Below are 20,771 nucleotides of genomic sequence, written 5' to 3' on the forward strand. Positions count from 1 at the left end.
TGGTAACTTCTGTGGAGAAAAGGTTTATGCTTCAGATCTTTAACCTCAAATTTGATTTCCGAAAAGGTAGAAATTATATCATCGTAGAAGTCACTGGAAAAGCTTAGCAGGTCTGGCAGCATCTGTGGAGAGAAATCAGAGTTAACCATCTGGGTCCGGTGATGCTTCTGAAGAAGTTCTTTTGATTCTTAATGATGTAATAGAAGGCCATTCTGTTCATTTAAATTAATTTTGATTCAGTACAGTAATCCAATTGATTGCATTCCCCTTGTTTAATTGCTGTAGCCCCAAATGTTGTTTTTTTCAGTGTTGATCTAATTTTCTTTTGAAATACTTGACTACCCATGCTTCTATAACTCTCTTAAGCAGAGCTCAGGCATTAACAACCAATGCTTAAAGAAAACTCCCACCCTCTTGTAATCCTCATCCATAACTTAACTTTGAGTCCCCTTGTACCATCGGTTAATGGGGAAGGGGTTTTTCAATGATCAATTTATCTGAATTTATAATTTCCTTAATTTGTCATTTTTTGACAAACGAAAGCAGTGATAATGGAACTGTAGAAGTGAGAGAGCTGGAGAGATTAAATAACAAAGGATTCAAGTGATGCATTTATGTAGAAAAAAATGAGAAGAAGCAATATAATCTTAAGGATGCAATCCTTCAGGGCAGAGGCAAGCTGAGTGAGAGAGACCTATGCTGAGGCTGGAGGAGTCCCCTATCCCTCAACTGCACTACTCCATGGGTCACAACATCAAAATACATTTTGTCCAGTTGCTAAGGAGATCAATTGAATACCACAGATATATTAAGTTTTAAACAAGATCTATCAATCAGGTTTCTTCATTTACCAGTTTATTATCAAAACAAATGTTACTCAGTGAAAATGCAATAATTGTTATATTACTGATGAATAGTATGTGAATTATAGTTTTTACAGTTTTGATTTTAAACTCGTAGCATATGGATGTTTGGTCTTTTTTGTGCTAGGTCAGCCTTTTCAGAATGGTGAGTTCTGTAGTTAGCTGAAGGTTTGTCCACTTTTCTTCAGAAGTGGTTTTGCTGATTTATTATTGCTCTCTGTTGCTAAAAACATGTAACCTGTATGTGCAGGGGGTCTAGTGGAAGTTCTCAGTCATGCCCCTTTGCAGCACATACCTGTAGTGGAACAGCATCACAACCTAGCATACTAGTGCACACAGACAAGTAGTTGTGGTTGTTTTATTTATTTTAAATCCTCTTTCTTGTATATTCCTGGAAGGGTAAACAAACATGTCTTTAATCCAGACGGCAATTCTTTCAACTCATCATGTCTACAGTTTGAGACACAATCCAAAGGAGATCCTTTTTTTTTAAAGTGGCATCTCTCCCTTTTGAAGTGTTGCTGTCTGATGTTCCCTTGGCACCCATCATGTGACATTCTATGATTCTTCTTAGGGCTGGTACAATTCACACACCAATGATAGACAGGAAATGAATTTGCATTCTTTGCCATCTTTAGACTGGTATGTCTTTCTTTTAAAAAAAAATCTATGGCAAAATGAAACATTCAATTTTAGTTATGGTTGATTTTATAGCACTACTAACTGGAAGATGTTGTTACCCTTCATCATTTTCTAATTTTTCTCATCTTCCATCATTAAGTTTAATCTCAGTGGCTCAGCGGTTAGCACTGCTGCCTCACAGCACCAGGTTCACAGGTTCGATTCCAGCCTTGGGCAACAGTCTGTGTGGAGTTTGCACATTTTCAGTGTCTGCGTGGGTTTCCTCCGGGTGCTCTGGTTTCCTCCCACAGTCCAAAGATGGGCAGGTCAGGTGAATTGGCTATGCTAAATTGCCCATAGTGTTAAGTGCATTAGTCAGAGGGAAATGAGTCTGAGTGATATACTCTTCGAAGGGTCAGTGTGGACTGGTTGGGCTGAAGGGCCTGTTTCTACACTATAGGGAATCTAATCTAATTTTAAAAACTCCTTTACCTGACTGGATCTCTTACAGTTTCTATTTTCACAGGCAATCCTCTAGCCTTGGAACAGGGATGATTTTAATCAAAAAAAATGCTGAAAATACTCAGTAGGTTAGATAGCAGGTGTGAAGACAGAAATACAGTTAGCAATTTGATCATTTTTTCAGCCTTGAAATGCTTATCAACCTGCAGCATTGACTTTGTTCTGCCATCCACAAAGATAGCCAGCTCTGCTAAATATTGCCAACATTTTTCTATTTTTATTTTAGATGTCTAGCATTTGCAGTGTCTTGCTTTTCCTGGATGCTTTTTAAATTTGTGTTTTGGTCGCTGCGGGGGAATATTTGATGTAACTTATTTGTTGAAATTGGGCACAGTTCTTTTCCGGCATAGGGTTGAACAAATTTCGCAACGTGCAAAGAATTTTGGGGTTGTGACAGGAGAGATTTGCAGAGTGGTGGCAGAGTGTCTGCTTCAGAAGCAGTGGATCAACAGCTTTGAGCTCCCTGCGCTTTAAAATTAGTCAAAAGAAGTATGAGTGAGTGGACCCAGGCTTGCACAGACCCATCATTTTAAGTTTTGTTTTCAGTTGAAATTGGGCTTTATTTGGCTGTTAAAGCTGATAGGTCCAGCTCTCTCTGTTGCAGCAAAATACCTGCTGCTAGATTGTTTCTTTTGTTATTCCTCTCTCCTGGACTAGAGATAGCACGTGAGAAAATCTGTTTTGCTGAATTTGCCTTTGCCAATAGTGTGTTTGTGGGATTCTACTACATTGGAACAATTGATGAATAGTAATTAAATAAAATATTATTTTATTAAGTATTTCAATAGATGAAAAGATATGCCAATTCTTTTTGTTTATATTTTAACGGTGGTGTAAGAATACAGTGTGTTTTGCTTAAAGCCAAGTAGTTTGACCAATCTAATCACATCTGGAACACAATTCCTTCCACTTGTCTTTAAATACGATGAAGGCTGGGGTCTAGGCTGTCTCCTTGATGTATTTTGATGGGGTTTAGTCTGATCCATAACAAATTACTGAATCAAAAATATTTTGATTTATGATCTTGGAAGAGATATTTATTCTTCATTATAGATAAACAATTGTTGCAGATTTTGTTTTCAAAAAATGCTAGTCTGGTAGGATCTTCATCTTCTCTCCTACATGTGTACAAGTCCTTGTGTGTTCATCCCTAGCTTCTCTGCATTCCCATGTTACCTTACACCCTCTGGCAGACTATGTAACTGTGGGGTCATCAGAGTTGTGTCTCGAGGAAACCTGCAAATGCAGAGGACGTGGGTTAGAATGGAGGGGTAGTAATCAGGAGTGTGTTGCCATTGTTTCTGTTCCCACTGTCTCTGTGGCTCAGATCAAATAAATCATTTTAAGTAAAGAACCAAGTTCTATAGCCAGACAACATAATGGAGAGTTGTTCCAGTTAAGTATATGGTAGGGTTGGACATAACCATCAGGAGAAAATAACTTATCCAAGTGGAAATATTAGTTCTTTCAAACTGAACCCTTCTAAAACACAAGTATTTTTTCATGTTTGTGGTTCTGGCTTCCTGAAGAGATTCTATTTTAGTAGAATTGAAGCAGCTAATGAGGCAAAGGATCAAGTCTGCTGGTATAATATTTGAGCAAAAATCGTTAAAGTTGAATATGTTACGAATCGCATATCACATTTAGGTTTTAATAGCTTAATCTGTAAATGTCAAAAGGGACAAATCAATTTTCTGATCTTGGCATAATTTTGAAAGTATGTATACATTTTTGGGTCCTTAAATGAGTTAGGAGAAAACTAGATAAATTTTCACCTTAAATTTATGATAAGCTAAAAGACATACATGGATAATATGTGACCAAAATAGCCATTCAATCCACCTAGTCTGGGCCAGAGTCTGAAAAATGCAATTCTGCTTTTTCCTGCTAATCCTGTCACGTTTTGTTTTCTAGCATGAGTGAATCAAATAGCAAAGCAAGCACGATTCAAATCATATGATGACCAGAAAACCTAATCTGAATGGTCCAACAGAAAATTGTCACTGTTTTCTAAAATAAATTAAATAAAGTGAATCCTGGCTTGAATATTGTTATACCCTCGGGTGCAGCCTCAGTGCTCAGATTTCATTCAGTCGTGAGAGTGAGCTTTCAAAACCTACTGATCATATAATAACCTTGCAAAGTCCATTTTCTAATTCCAAAGTTGTCATCCATTGTTTTTGTTTTCTCCTCTCCTGGGGATAATGCTAACTCTTATTATTTTTTCTCTACTTTCCCCCTTTGGTAGCTTTACTCGCCTGAGCTCATAGTACTGGAATTACCGCACATAACTTGTGCATTGTCGTCCTATTAGGTTGAAATAAATGTTTCAAAAATCTTATTACAGCTTCCATAATACCAAGAGTGTGTCATTAATTCCTCTTGCTATCCTACTTTCTAAATTACATATTACACATTACTTCCTGATTCACTATCTGAGAATGTGCTGAGCAGAAATTTCCTCCAACGAAATATTTGGAAGACTAAAGGCCTTGGTTCTACTTCTGAGTACAAACTCTGTGCCCTGGTACCCACTCTATTCCTTTGTCTGGCAATTGGCTGAAGCAGTCATGGTCTGAGGTGAAAGCAGACAGCTGGCAATGTTAATGTCAAATGGTCACTGACCCTAAGGTAAGCTTTACCACACATCTGCTCCACCTTGTAAACCTATTTCTACTTCCATTACATTGCAGACCTTCCTGTCTCAGCTCATTTTCTGCTTAAACTCTCATCCATATTCTTGTCAACTCTACATTCAACCGTTGCAATGCAATTTGCCAAGCTTCCCACATTTTATCATCCTTAAATGGAGATTATCCAAACTTCTACTGCCCGTGTCTTAATTCTCTCACAGTTCCATAAGTCCATCACTATCATGCTTGCTAAACTATATTGGCTACAGGTCAAACAACATTGATTTTCCACCTTGTTTGAATGCTTCTTTGTCTTTGCTCCTCCCTATATCTTTAATCTCCAGCCATTCAACCTTCATCTGCGCGAATTAAATCCTTGGGAATCCCTGATTTAATAGCTCTACTAATGGTAGCCATGCATTCAGGTGGCGAAACTTTAAGCACTGAAATTCCTTCTCTCTCTTCTGACCACCACTAGATAAAACAAAGAAGAACAAAGAAAATTTACAGCCCAGGAATAGGCCCTTCGGCCCTCCAAGCCTGAGCCGATCCAAATCAACAGGTCTACACCTGTTGCCCAATTCCTAAGCATCTGTATCCCCCTGCTCTCCACTTATGCATCTGTCCAGGCACATCTTAAATGAATTTACCGTGCCTGCCTCTACCACCTCTGTTGGCAACGTGTTCCAAATGCCCACCACCATCTGTGTGGAGTACTTACCGTGTGTATCCCCCTTAAACTTTCCACCTCTCACCTTGAAAGCATGACCTCTCGTTATTGAATCCTTCACCCTGGGGAAAAAGCTTGTCTGTATCCACCCTGTCTATACCCTTCATGATTTTGTAAACCTCAATCAGGTCCCCCCTCAATCTCCATTTTTCTAATGAAAATAAAGCTAAGCTACTCAACCTCTCTTCATACCTAGCACCTTCCATACCAGGCAACATCCTGGTAAACCTTCTCTGCACCCACTCCAAAGCATCCACATCTTTTTGGTAACGTGGCAACCAGAACTGTACACATATTCCAAGTGCAGCCGAACCAATGTCTTGTACAATTTTAACATGACTTGCCAGCTCTTATACTCAATACCCCGTCCAATGAAGGCAAGCGTACTATATGCCTTCTTGACCCTCTATCCACCTGTGCAGCAAACTTCAGGGTATAATGGATCTGCACTCCTAGATCTCTGCCCATCAACTTTTCCCAAGGCCCTTCCATTCATGGTATAATTTGCTCTAGAATTAGTCTTGCCTAAATGCATCACCTCACATTTGTCTGTATTGAAAACCATCTGCCACTTTTCTGCCCAATCTCCAGTCTGTCTATATCCTCCTGTACTCTCTGACAGTCCCTTACCTTATGCTTTCTGCTACTCCACCAATCTTTGTGTCATCTGAAAATTGCTGATCATACCAACAGTGCCCTCTTCTAGATCATTTATGTATATTACAAACAACAGTGGCCCTAACACTGACCCCTATGTAACACCACTGGTCACCTTTCTCCATTTCGAGAAACTCCCTTCAACTACTACTCTCTGTCTCCTGTTGCTCAACTAGTTCTTTATCCACCTAGCCAGAACACCCTGCACACCATGTGACTTCACTTTCTCCATTAGTCTACCATGGGGAACCTTATCAAATGCCTTACTAAAGCCCATGTATATGACATCAACAGCCCTTCCTTCATCTAACAACTTGGTCACTTCCTCAAAAGAACTCTAAGTTGGTAGGGCACAACATCCCCCACACAAATCACGTTGCCTATCACTGATAAGCTAATTCTTTTCTAAATATAAATAGATCCTATCTCTCAGTACACTCTCCAGCAACTTCCCCACCACTGACGTCAGGCTCACTGGTCTATAGTTGCCCAGAATTTCCCTACTACCCTTCTTGTACAGGGGGACAGCATGAGCAACCCTCCAGTCCTCCGGCACCTCACCTGTATTTAAGGATGCCACAAAGATATCTGTCAGGGTCCCAGCTATTTCCTCTCTCACCTCCCTCAGCAACCTGGGATAGATCCCATCTGGTCCTGGGGATTTGTCCACCTTAATAACCTCTAGCATAGCCAACACATCTTCCTTACTTATGTCAATGTGATCCAGACCAATCAAACATCTATCTCTAATCTCAAGATTCATCATGTTCCTCTCCTCTGTGAACACTGATGCAAAGTAATCATTCAGAATCTCACTCATTCTCTCAGGTTCGGCACACAGCCTTCCTTCATTCTCTTTTAGTGGACCAATCCTTTCTCTAGTTACCTGCTTGCTTCTTATATAAGAATAAAATGCTTTGGGATTTTCCTTAATTCTGCTTGCTAAAGTTATTTCATGACCCCTTTTCACCCGCTTGATTCCTTGTTTAAAACTTGTCCTACTCTTGCGATATTCCTCCAGGGCCTGTTGTGTTCTTAGCTGCCTGGACCTTATGTACACTTCCCTTTTCCTCTTGGCTAACAATACAATTTCTCCTGTCATCCATGGTTCACGAATCTTGCCCTTTCTATCCTTTGCCTTCAACGGGACATGCCTATCTTTAACCTATCTTTGAAAGCCTCCCACATCTCAAATGTGGACTTCCCTTCAAATCGTTGTGTCCAATCCACATTTCCCAGCTCCTACCTAATTTTGAGGTCCCTTGCCATTGTAAGCTCACCTTTACATGAACTAACTAAACCAAACAATGCACTTAAATATATGAAAAGGAAGATAAAGAGAAAACAAAAGCCTTACCTTACTGAGTCTTGAGCCTTTCCAATTCTGTATTGTTACTTTTGGACAAATTAGATACCAAAGTGAAATTATGTCTTTAATATTAATATGGTGTTTTGTCACAACCGTATTCACATGAGGCTGCATATGCCCTTTAACAATAGCATGTAGGTTTAGCACCCAAATGAAAGATAACCAAAAATGAGCTAATACTTAAAAAAATTATGTTGCCACACAAATCCAAACAAAGTTTCAAACTGTGTCCTAACACCATCTATTGTAAAATCTCAAGTTCATCGAAATTTCACCCTATCTCAACTCGTAAGATTTTTACTTAACTAATGACCTCTTCCAGGTTCTTCCTTGCGGACTATGGAACCAATTTGATGTCTGCTGAGAGGATATTTCCTAGAATCCTTGCTGGGAGAGATACTCCCAATGGGTGGCACGGTGGCTAGCACTTCTACCTCACAGCACTAGGGTCCCAGGTTCGATTCCAGCCTTGGGGTACTGTCTGTTTGCACATTCTTCCTGTGTCTGCATAGGTTTCCTCCCACAGTCCAAAGATGTACAGGTCAGGTGAATTGACCATACTAAATTGCCCACAGTGTTAGGTGTGTTAGTCGAATGGAGGTGGGAGTGGGTGGGTTACTCTTCGAAGGGTCGGTGTGGACTGGTTGGGCCTCCCTCTGTCTGTATGGATTTCCTCTGGGTGCTCTGGTTTCCTCTCACAATCACAAAGATGTGTAGGTTAGGTGAATTGGCCACGCTAAATTGCCCACAGTGTTAGGTTATTTACTCAGAGGGAAATGTGTCTGGGTGGGTTACTCTCTGGAGGGTCAGTGTGGACTTGTTGGGCTGAAGGACCTGTTTCCACATTGTAGGGAATTTAATCCGATCAATACAAATTCAATAATAATCTGGATTGTTGGGGAAAAATACCCCATCTGGTTCACTAATGTCCTTAAGGGAAGGAAATCTGCCATCCTCACCTATATGTGACTCCAGAATAACAGTGAAGTGGTTCACTCTCAACTACCCTCTGAAATGACTCAGCAAGCCATTCTGTTCAAAAGCCAATGATCAGCAATAAATGCTGGCCAGCAAGAGACTCCCACATCCCACAAGTGAATTTTTAAAAATCTGATTTGAGGTGACCTTGTTGATTTTTATCCCTTATCCAGCTGATGTTAGTTTGAACTATCAGGAAGCAATGTGAACGAAGTTATTATGTGGGGTGGAGGGAGATAGAGGGAGAGTTTAAGCACAGAAATTAATCTTTTACTCTTTGTAGCCTGCAGTTTTTTTTTGCCCCAGAGAATGATGTTTTCTGGTACTAATTCCTCACTTGCAAGTCGCTGTGCGACACATTGACATTCAACATGCTTGAGTGACTCCCTTAAATACTGCTTAGAATCACCCAAAGCAGCTGACTGATGGAACTTGTTTACAGTCTCCAACACGCTTTAAGTACATAATCTTTGCCTGAGGTTTTCCAGAGCAGCGTGCCTGAGATAGGAACCCCATCAGATTATGCAGGAGCACAAAGGTATTCATGGATGTAAAGACCTCTGTGTCGAATGTTAGAGTTTCTATAATCATGTGCTATGCTACCTGAAACACTTTACAGCTAAGGTGCATCTGCACTCAAAGGGTGTATCATACAGAAATTCATGAAAGTAAAACAGAATATCTTCCTCGTTTCACTATGAAAGTAAGTTACTTTCAACACTTTTTTTCCGGTGAATTTCTGAGGTTGTTTTCCCCCCTCGACTCTCTCATGCTGTGGAGGCAGCAATGTGCCGTGAGTGGGGGGTGATAGCACTGTCAGTTCAGCAAGCGGAACTCCGGTCTCCATCCTGTTCGGTGCGAGACTTCCCTCCCCACCTCTTTCCGCCTTCCGCAAAGACCGTTCCCTCCGCAACTACCTGGTCAGGTCCACGCCCCCCCTACAACCCACCCTCCAATCCTGACACTTTCCCCTGCCACCGCAGGAACTGTAAAACCTGCGCCCTCACCTCCTCCCTCACCTCTATCCAAGGCCTTCCACATCCATCAAAGTTTTACTTGCACATCCACTAATATCATTTATTGTATCCGTTGCTCCCGATGTGGTCTCCTCTACAGTGGGGAGACTGGGCGCCTCCCAGCAGAGCGCTTTAGGGAACAACTCCGGGACACCCGCACCAATCAACCACGCCACCCCGTGGCCCAACATTTCAACTCCCCCTCCCACTCTGCCGAGGACATGCAGGTCCTGGGCATCCTTCACCGCCAGACGCCTGGAGGAAGAACGTCTCATCTTCAGCCTCGGAACACTTCAACCCCAGGGCATCAATGTGGACTTCAACAGTTTCCTCATTTCCCCTTCCCCCACCTCACCCTAGTTCCAAACTTCCAGCTCAGTAACCGTCCCCATAACTTGTCCTACCTGCCTATCTTCTTTTCCGCCTATCCACTCCACCATCTCCTCCTTGACCTATCACCTTTATCCCCTCCCCCACTCACCTACTCACCCATTGTACTCTATGCTACTTTCTCCCCACCCCCACCCCCACCCAGCTTATCTCTCCATGCTTCAGGCTCACTGCTTTATTCCTGATGAAGGGCTTTTGCCCGAAACGTCGATTTCGAAGCTCCTTGGATTCTGCCTGAACTGCTGTGCTCTTCCAGCACCACTAATCCAGAATCTGGTTTCCAGCATCTGCAGTCATTGTTTTTACCTCGTTGATTTTAACCTTACTGCGAATCCTCTTGCAAGGATGCACGACCTCAGACCGACCTCTCATGTAGCGCGAAGGTGTTTGCAGCTAAATTGTGCCAGACCCAGCAACTTGAGGGATTTAAACCAAGCGACTTGATGTGCGAGTGTCTACCTCCGCTTTGGTCTTCCAGAGACTCCAGCCCAGCCCGAGATTTCTGAAACAAAAACTGAAATTGCTGGAGAAACTCAGCAGGTCTGGCCGTGTCTATGGGGAGAGAAAGCAGGGTTAACGTTTCGGGCTTTTGTTCAGAACCGTTCATGACTGAAGGACCACTGGAATGGAAACATCAACTCTACCTTCTCTCCTCAGATGCTGCCAGACCCGCGGAGGTTCTTTGGTTTATTCTAGATTTCAGATGTTCAACAATAACTGCGGTTCAGAATACAGATCTTATTTGTTACATTATTTCAACATTTCTGGAAAGTTGTTCTGAAGATACATTATTATACAGTGCAATATTAAGCATAAAAACCAGAACAGCTATTCTTCTCTGATCCTGCCCGATAAATAATTAGTGCGGACTAAAATGCATGTCTAGTTTTGTTTCAAGTCCTACGTTGGCAGAATCAGGAGCAGAACAGGAAAGACTTGTTGAGAATGGACATGCATCATCAGAGTGTGCAGTGAAGTCCCTCTCTATGTAATACTGTACTTCAAGCAGTCTGTTCCTAATTATACTGCAGTGAGTAAGAGAGACTGCCAGATCTCGCAACTCCCAGGGCACCCATTTGGCCCCATTGGCGGGGGCAGCTTTTATTCGGTGCAGACGCGCTCCAACACGCTCCCCCCACCCTAACTCATCTCCTCCTCCTCCTCCACTATCCACCATCTACCATCTCCTGCCTGTTCTCCAACCCTTTCGTCCGACAGGATAACGCTGCACTGCAAATAAACAAGTGACCGTCCCTCTTGTCCCCTCCTACACACCCACCTGCCCCCAAACCCACCCCACCATAGTCACAGCCAGCCACCCCCAAACCCCACTCACCCCTCACCCCCAAACCCCACTCACCCCTCACCCCCAAACCCCCCTCACTTGGGTGGAGGGAAGGGGAGAGGAGAGGATTGAGTCATAGAGATGTACAGCATGGAAACAGACCCTTCAGTCCAACCCGTCCATACCGACCAGATATCCCAACCCAATCTAGTCCCACCTGCCCTTATCCCTCCCAACTCCAGGGGGGGGAGGGAGGGGGGGGAAGAGGGAGGGAGGGAGGAGGGGGGGGGGGGAAGAGGGAGGGAGGGAGGAGGGGGGGGGGGGAAGAGGGAGGGGGGGGGGGAAGAGGGAGGGAGGGGGGGAAGAGGGAGGGAGGGGGGAAGAGGAAGGGAGGGGGGAAGAGGAAGGGAGGGGGAAGAGGAAGGGAGGGGGGAAGAGGAAGGGAGGGGGGAAGAGGAAGAGGAAGGGAGGGGGGAAGAGGAAGGGAGGGGGGAAGAGGAAGGGAGGGGGGAAGAGGAAGGGAGGGGGGAAGAGGAAGGGAGGGGGGAAGAGGAAGGGAGGGGGGAAGAGGAAGGGAGGGGGGAAGAGGAAGGGAGGGGGGAAGAGGAAGGGAGGGGGGAAGAGGAAGGGAGGGGGGAAGAGGAAGAGGGAGGGGGGAAGAGGAAGAGGGAGGGAGGGGGGGGGGGAAGAGAAGAGGGAGGGAGGGGGGGGGGGGAAGAGGGAGGGGGGGGGGGGGGAAGAGGGAGGGGGGGGGGGGGGGAAGAGGGAGGGAGGGAGGGGGGGGGGGGGAAGAGAAGAGGGAGGGGGGGGGGGGGGAAGAGGGAGGGAGGGAGGGGGGGGGGGGGGGAAGAGGGAGGGAGGGAGGGGGGGGGGGGGGAAGAGGGAGGGAGGGAGGGGGGGGGGGGAAGAGGGAGGGAGGGAGGGGGGGGGGGGAAGAGGGAGGGAGGGGGGGGGGGGGGAAGAGGGAGGGAGGGAGGGGGGGGAAGAGGGAGGGAGGGGGGGGGGGAAGAGGGAGGGAGGGGGGGGGAGGAGAAGAGGGAGGGAGGGGGGGAGGGGGGGGGGAAGAGGGAGGGAGGGAGGGAGGGGGGGGGAAGAGGGAGGGAGGGAGGGGGGGGGGGAAGAGGGAGGGGGGGGGGGGGAAGAGGGAGGGAGGGAGGGGGGGGGGGAAGAGAGAGGGAGGGGGGGGGGGGGGAAGAGAGAGGGAGGGAGGGGGGGGGGAAGAGAGAGGGAGGGAGGGAGGGGGGGGAAGAGGGAGGGAGGGAGAGGGGGGAAGAGGGAGGGAGGGAGAGGGGGGAAGAGGGAGGGAGGGAGGGGGGAGGAAGAGGGAGGGAGGGGGAGAGGAAGAGGGGGGGAGAGGAAGGGGGGGGAAGAGGGAGGGAAGAGGGGGGGAGAGGAAGAGGGGGGGAGAGGAAGGGGGGGGAAGAGGGAGGGAAGAGGGGGGGAAGAGGGAGGGAAGAGGGGGGGAAGAGGGAGGGAAGAGGGAGGGAGGGAGGGAGGGAGGGAGGGAGGGAGGGGGGGAGGAGGGAGGGAGGAGGAGGGAGGAGGGAGGGGGGGAGGGGGGGGAAGAGGGAAGAGGGGAGGGAGGGAGGGAAGAGGGAGGGAGGGAGGGAGGGAGGGAGGGGGGGAGGGAGGGGGGGAGGGAGGGAGGGAGGGAGGGGGGGAGGGAGGGGGGGAGGGAGGGAGGAGGAGGGAGGGGGGGGGGAGGAGTGGGGGGGGGGAGGAGGGAGGGGGGGAGGGGGGGGAAGAGGAAGGGGGGGAGAGGGGGGAAGAGGAAGGGAGGGAGGGGGGGGAAGAGGAAGGGGGGAGAGGGAGGGAGAGGGGGGAAGAGGAAGGGGGGAGAGGGGGGAAGAGGGAGGGAGAGGGGGGGGGGGAGGGGGGAGAGGGGGGGGGGGGAGGGAGGGGGAGGGAGGGAGAGGGGGGGGGAGGGGGGGGAGAGGGAGGGGGGGGGGGAGAGGGGGGGAGAGGGAGGGGGGGGGGGGAGAGGGAGGGAAGGAAGAGGGAGGGAAGAGGGAGGGAGGGAAGAGGGAGGGAGGGAAGAGGGAGGGAGGGAAGAGGAGGGAGGGAGGGAAGAGGGAGGGAGGGAGGGAAGAGGGAGGGAGGGAGGGAGGAAGAGGGAGGGAGGGAGGGAGGGAGGGAAGGAGGGAGGGAGGGAGGGAGGGAGGGAGGGTGGGAGGGAGGGGTGGGAGGGAGGGAGGGGAGGGAGGGAGGGGGGGAGGGGGGGGGGGGGGGGGAGGGGGGGGGGGAGGGGAGGGGGGGGGGGGGAGGGAGAAGGGAAGAGGGGGGTGGGGTGAGGGAAGAGGGGGGGTGGGGAAGAGGGGGGGTGGGGGAGAGGGGGGAGGGGAGGGGGGGGGGGAGGGGAGGGGGGGGGGGGGGGGGAGGGAGAAGGGAAGAGGGGGGTGGGGTGAGGGAAGAGGGGGGGTGGGGGAAGAGGGGGGTGGGGGTGGGGGTGGGGGAAGAGGGGGGTGGGGGTGGGGGAAGAGGGGGGTGGGGGTGGGGGTGGGGGTAGGGGGAGGAAGAGAGGGGGTTGGGGGACGTGCGGGGGGTGGTGGGGGAAGGGAAGAGAAGAGAGGGGTAGGGGTGGGAGGGTGGATGGAAGGGGAGGGCGGGTGTGGGGACAGGAGTAGGGGGAGTGGGAGTAGGGGAGGGGAGAGTTGAGGAGAAGGAGGAGTGGAGAGCACCAGGAGGGAGGGTGGGCGATGTGATTGTTGTTTTTGGCGACATTGCCGGCCGCTAGAAGCCGCTCGGAGCCAGGGAGAGGGGAGCTGCTGGTCCCCGGGCTCAGCCCCGCTCCGCTCCGCTCCGCTGGGGAGGGAGACGCTCAAGGTAATGACTGAACCACCGCCGCTGCCGCTTTCTGCCCCTTGCCGTGGGCGCCCTATCTCAGAGAGTGTCCCTATCTCCTATTCCCCTGTCCCTTGGCCCTGACAGCTCTTTCTTTCACTCGGTAAGATGTGGGCATTCAGTGGCGATGCTGAGCTGTACAAGGGCTCTCTCTCTCTGCTCTGGAGACACTGTGTCTGTGTTTGTGTCTCTGCAGGTCGCTTTCTGTAGCAGTGGGACTGGGGACAAATAAACCAACACACTGCCCTTGGTTCACCCCACCCCCCGAGCTAACCCAGCGTCGGCTATCCCACCTTTAGAGCCACTGCCATTGGAAGTGCATGGATTCAATAGAGTAAGGAATTGAAATTGCAAATAGGCTGTTTAAAAATAAATACAACGATGTGTTTGTGTCGTCAACCCTAATTGCTTGTTCCCGTGGTTTATCAATTTTTTTCTTCAGACGTAGTGTGTAGCATTTTGTGTCTGACTGCAGATTTGTCTATGTGTTACTGCACAGTTTTAGTTAAAAAGAAAGGGGGGGGGGGAGATCCCTTGGCGTGATTCGTTTCTTTTCGGTCAGTCAGATGAGTTGCAGGTTTGATTGTTTCCCGGTTGCCAGCAGTTCTGCAATGCGGTGGGTGTGGTGTGGAGTCAATGGCAGTTTGTAGCCCGCTGCAGTGACAACACACTCCGGGCCGCATCGTAAACTATACAGGCTCCTGCCACCACCACCTCTCACTCTATTTCCCGTAGCAGGCAAGGGAAGGCTGATTTTCACCTCTCACTTCCTCTCGCTGGTAAGTTTCACAACATATGGTAGCCATCAGGAGAAACCTTTTCTTGAAAGTGGCCGGGAATCCATCTTTGGAAACTTGCATCACATTTCAACTTTGGTTCTGCTTCATATTTCCGAGGAAGGTTGCATTTCATAGTCTGAAGTGCTCTTGCTGTCCATGAGAATGCCTGCTGTTCATATACCTAATGTATCAGAGAACTACCAGGTCTGTTGAAAGATGATGTGGCTGTAAGTAGACATGCTAACTGTAAGTTACAGTAAGTTACATTTCTTGAATTTATAGACTGTTTAAAACATTATGGATGCTGAATTTTCACTCTAATTATCTGTTGGCATCTTCAGTTTAAGATAGGAAAATTTGTACAATGAGATTTGATTTCATTGATGATGCCACTATTTATTGAATTTAAATCTACTCCTGGAAATCCAAGCTTAATTTTTCTATATGATTACAATGGAATCTAGATAATTATTTAACTGCAGCATAAACTGAAAAGATCTGGGGGTAAAATTGCTTCATATTTCCGAGGAAGGTTGCATTTCATAGTCTGAAGTGCTCTTGCTGTCCATGAGAATGCCTGCTGTTCATATACCTAATGTATCAGAGAACTACCAGGTCTGTTGAAAGATGATGTGGCTGTAAGTAGACATGCTAACTGTAAGTTACAGTAAGTTACATTTCTTGAATTTATAGACTGTTTAAAACATTATGGATGCTGAATTTTCACTCTAATTATCTGTTGGCATCTTCAGTTTAAGATAGGAAAATTTGTACAATGAGATTTGATTTCATTGATGATGCCACTATTTATTGAATTTAAATCTACTCCTGGAAATCCAAGCTTAATTTTTCTATATGATTACAATGGAATCTAGATAATTATTTAACTGCAGCATAAACTGAAAAGATCTGGGGGTAAAATTGCCAGAAGACCAATCTTGAATGTATTCATATACTCCGTTGCAAAGAAGGATTTCAGGACTAAATCTGTACTTGGCAATTATTTTGAGGGAAAATACACACTGCTTTTGTTTGGCCAATATAATATTTCAAATGCTTTCAATGTGAACATTTATTAGGGATAGTGCTATGGAAGAATTGTTTGTGTGTTTTTTTTTGCATTTTGTTTTTATGTGAATTGCCTGACCTTGAAATTTCACTTAAGGATAATGCCTATACAGCGACAGCTTCAGTTCCTGGTGTATTCATTTAGATTGAGCTCCCTTGGAATATTTTCTGTTTTCATCTTTTTTTTTCTTGACAAATAATTGTGAATATTACACTGCTATAGACAGAAGTAAAGCAGCAGCCATAAGTGAATCCACCAGAGGCAACATAACTTCTGGCACGATGTCTTCCTTGACCTGGTTACTCATTGTTCTGAAAGATATTCTATCTGAAGGGCATGAAAGATTCAGACTGGAGCATTTCCTTGTGTTAGTTACTGTACGTTATTCACAGGTGCATTTGCCTATTTAATAAAAATGATCCAATTTACATACTCCCATGCCCAGTTTTCGTTTTCTGCAATAGAAATGGAATGAATCTTGGGCTATTCTTTTACATAAGTCAAATCAGTTTGGCTACAGACATGTTAAAAGTAGTAAGTGGCTGTCTAATACCGTAGCTAATTTTAAACATTCCACGTGACTAGTATATAAACATTCCACGTGACTAGTATATAAACAAAATTTTGATAGTTTCGGAAACATATATTAGATGTTTTGATATCTGATTTAAACTGTGTAAAATTGTGGATGAAACTGGGAGAATCATGATACAAAACAAATATTTCATACTTTAGGTGGATCGTGTTGCTTTGATATTTAATTATTTTTGGAGATAATCATTAATGTTGAAGAGCTTGGAGACTGCACTTTTATCTAACTGGATGAACAAAATAAAAGCATTACATTATACTCCTGCCTTAAAGCAGTCGTATTGTTTTGAACATTGAAATTATTCTTGCATGCACTATTAAGTCTCACAAGGAACTGTTTGTTTCTTGACCTGATTCAAATTTATTTCAAGCAGACATTCTGGTAGAAGATTGGTTTCACTTTTTCAGGTGTAATTATTGATGTTCCTCATTTGCAGGCAATATACTATAGATTCACAGAACTGGCTATACAAAGAAACACTGAATTTGCATTTTGAAAGTGGTTGGCGATTTTGTTTTTTGAGACAACAATTTTCTCTTCTTTTCACACACAGCTGTTCAGCTTCTAGCATCAAATAACATTCCCTCCAGTCGTGTCCTCACTTTGTCGCCAGAATTCAGATCCAATACCCTTGACAGATGTATTCAGCCGATTAAAGTACTTAGCGTGCAGTGATTGGTCGTTGCTGAGATCTAAGCCTTGAACAGATGTTGACGGAGCAGTGTCAGTCTTTAGTGGGCATTTTAACCCTACCGCAGGAAATTCAGCCTGGATGGGGGGGGAAGGGTGTAAATTAAATGGAGTGTGATAAAGCCCTTGGGACCCTGCTCCCTTCCTGTGAGATTGGATTTTAATCTGTTTTCAAAGAGAATGTGAGACACCATTGGAAAACAAAAGTGTGCTGTAAATGTGCAAGTCTAGACGACTGCAATTTCAGCATGTTGGAGGGTTTCTCATTAAGAAGTCGAGTGAGATCTCTTGTTGGATTTTAACAAGGTTGTGTCATTTGGCTACCTACCCTGCTCCTACAGGGTCCCTCTTTCCCAATTCCAGCCCCTGTCTCAGCATGCACCTTTTCCAGAAGAACTCGCTGCTGTGGGATATCCCAGAAGTGATCGACATTCTTGGTGCAGTTACTGTTTTTTAAAGAGGAGTCAAAAAGTGTGGCGCTGGAAAATCAGAACCAGTCAGGCAGCATCCAAGGAGCAGGAGGGTCGGCGTTTTGAGCATAAGCCCTTCATCAGGATTCCTGATTCCTGATTCCTGATTCCTGATGAAGAGCTTATGCTCAAAACATTTACTCTCCTGCTCCTCGGATGCTGCCTGACCGGCTGTGCTTTTCCAGCACCATACTTTTTGACTCTGATCTCCAGCATCTGCAGTCCTCACCTTCTCCCAGTTTTTAAAGAGGAACCTGTGTACCAGAACAGGCCCTTTGCAAAAATCCAGGATGCCAGCTAGTGCCAAGGTTGGCAAACTCAGGTGGCTGGAGAAATGCACAGCACTCTAGGAGGAAGTTCAGTGACCTGCTCCACTCTGCCATCCTCTGACACCCGCTACTTCTCTGCCATTTTACCCATCTCTTACGAATGCTCATGCTCTATTCACTCACAATTGCCTGCAGCTTTTTCTCTCACTTGCACTCATTGATCCCAACATTCGATACCCCTAACCCTGCATGTGCTCTGTGCTGCTTATTCCCTTCTCCTCAGCACCAAAATTAACAGCTGTGCCACCCACTTCCAACTCCCTTCCTTGCTTCTTTCTCATTGCTGAAGAAAAATAGCCACAATCAGGCAGAAATAGTCAAGATGCTGGGCTGCCTGACATTCAGCCTGTCACATGGAGAGGATTCTGACCACCATGAACAGCAGGCTATGTCCAAGCCCCTGGACTGGTGTTGCAGGCTGCCGGAGTTATTGTTCTGAGACCTTTTGCCTGAAGTTTATCCTCCTTGATTTGAATGAGGACTGCTGATATCTACGCCAAGCTTCCTGGATTTGTGGTAAAGAGCATGGCAGTTCAGTTGGACTGTGACACTGGTATTTGACCGAGGGGCAAAGCATCAAAGGCAAGGCAGCAATATTATGAGCTTCCAATTCTGCTCAAAGTGAGGGAGCGCTGTGACGGCAAGCAGACAGCATCGGGCTGGAGCTTGGTATGGTCCATGAGCACCGTGCCATTGCTGCAGCATTACAGTGATAGTTACCGCTTAGCCTTGAGATGCAGGATTGTACTGTAAGTGGATTGGAGATCTGTCGTGAGGGTTCTTAAAGGCTGGCACGTGTGGGTTGCTAGTGGATGTGGGATACATGTGGCTGGTTCCCATGGAGCATTCCCTGAGATGTTGGTGCCTGGAGGTCTTTTGGAGTAAGCAGCAAGCTGAAGTCCCCTGATACCCACACTGACTTACATGTCAAGAATTCTTCGCGTTCAGTTTGTTCACAGTGGGCAGTAGGATGAGAAGCTGTGTATTAATCAATTGAGATGTGCAGATAATAAGGTCATTATTAAGCATTTAATAGGCAATTCCCCACACCCTGGGAGAATCTTGCCTTGTTACCTGGAACTGAGTTAAAAGATGCAGCGAGTTGCACCCAATTTTGAGACCGATCACGCGAGATTTCTTGGGCAATTCTGCCACAGGTTTTGCTGCAGCCAAGTCATTTCTGGTCCCTGTCCGATTCTGTTTGTCTGACTCACCAGGACTGTTTGTTTCTCCAGGTGGTTACCGGTCAGATAGTGGATTTGGGTGGGCAATTGACAACCTCCATATGAATGAGGCCTTTAAAATTACTTGTGTGGTGGGATGCCATAAAGCAACATCAATCTCGGATTTTATGCGCCCGATGCTTCAGTGGGAAGATTTTTGGATTGACATTATTTTCTATTTTTAGCTTGTTTACTAGGGATTGATACATTTGGAAATTTCAGGGAGGTGGGAGTATAAGTGAAGTGGGTGTTTAAGACAACGATCTGAAACATGGCAGGAAGCGGAATCATTGTATCAGCAATGTTGCTGAAAGTGCTTAATGTGAGGTTGCCAAATAACTATGGAGTCTAATGTTGGTACAATTCTTTGAAGCTATCAACCTGCATGATTATTCTTTACTGAGTCTGTTTGATTAGTTCACGTTGCTTTCTTCTGTATATTCTCAGTAATGGAAGATGGCATTTATAGTGTATTCAGCAGTTGCCAGTAAAATTTCAGTGGAAGGGCTTACTGCAAAATATATCCCAAAGAGAGGGATCTGGTTTGTAAGAAGGAGATAAGTACTAAAGGGTATACTTGTGATGGTTTAAAATGGATGGCAGTGGGTGGGAAGCCTGTTTTACATCTCTTTTCATTGAAGTCATTAGAAATGTTTTAAAACTGCTGAGATTTACAAGAGACTGCTGACTCATCTCATATTTAGAGGTTAATTTTGGCTGTATTCATATCCATGTGAAATGATTGACCAATAATGTCGACTTGGACACAATTGCCAAATCAAACCCACGTTGTACTAATTTTCAGAAATATGTTGTTGCTCAAGTTTCTGTTCAAACTCATTTGCATATCAACAAATGTAAAAATTGTCATAAGTGATATAATCAAGCAGTATTTAAAGGCTTAGAAAAATTGAATTCAAAATAAAACTGGATATAGTTAAGAGGCTCAGTTTATGGGGAAAAAGCAGAAAATGAGTTTTTCTCAACAGTTAAGCATTTTTAGTTAGTGTGTAGTCCACCTGTGAGTAACTAGATTTTAAAAACTGAAAATGACTTTAGCAAACAGCTCTGTATAGTTTTTGTTAATTACTGTACCCCAGTGTAACTAGGTTTTTTTATAAAAATTGGAGGCTGTTGAAATGTACCATTCATGTCCCCACAGCAAAAGAAAGCTTCAAAGACCTTCCCAAAAAACCCACAAATGAGTGCAGTTGATGGAAATTCTGAATGATAATTAATTCAGTCTGTTGGCTTGGCCGCTTCAGTGAACAGAGCCAGCTTCTTGTACAATTTGCAAAAAAAAAAAGTCTCTTACCGCTGGGTGCAATTTGAGTTGGAAATTCCTTCATCATCTGTGATTGTTTAGTTGATTTCAGGTGAATTGCACTGAAGAAAAAAAGCCAATATGGCCGAACAAAATTCATCATTTGTTGTGGTCCATGGTGGAAGTCATTCACATTTAATAGAGAAGAGAATGTGTCAGAGAATTTATTTTAATGGCTAACTGACTGTTAGTGAATAGTTTAATGTTTATTTAATTTATTTGGTCTCAGCATCAGCACTTTTAGCATTTGACTGAACTCAGAAAATTAAATATGAACCAGCAGACATTATCAATATTCTTTGATAACATTCTTCTTGACCCAGTTCTTTCTCTCAGGCTGATGTGGGCTCAGGCATGGTTGCACAATCCTCCAAATCATTTCTCACAAGA

General features: G+C 45.7%; 1 protein-coding gene across 31 annotated transcripts in view; it reads left to right on the top strand.

The window, feature by feature from the left end:
• The window catches only part of LOC140477422 (band 4.1-like protein 3), a 297,319-nt gene that overhangs the window by 103,124 nt on the left and 173,424 nt on the right, over positions 1-20,771 (top strand). For 3 of the 31 annotated variants that reach the window (XM_072571284.1, XM_072571307.1, XM_072571313.1), the window contains exon 1: positions 13,726-13,887. The exons of 23 other annotated variants lie outside the window; for them this stretch is intronic. The gene's annotated coding sequence lies outside the window, so the exon portion shown is untranslated. Of the gene's footprint in view, positions 1-13,725; positions 13,888-14,111; positions 14,240-14,490; positions 14,685-15,215; positions 15,342-20,771 lie in introns of those variants that run through there. 5 more of the 31 variants (XM_072571286.1, XM_072571285.1, XM_072571289.1 and 2 more) reach the window with 5 other exon arrangements.

This window comes from Chiloscyllium punctatum, chromosome 5, assembly GCF_047496795.1.
Source record: "Chiloscyllium punctatum isolate Juve2018m chromosome 5, sChiPun1.3, whole genome shotgun sequence".
Taxonomy (NCBI): domain Eukaryota; kingdom Metazoa; phylum Chordata; class Chondrichthyes; order Orectolobiformes; family Hemiscylliidae; genus Chiloscyllium; species Chiloscyllium punctatum.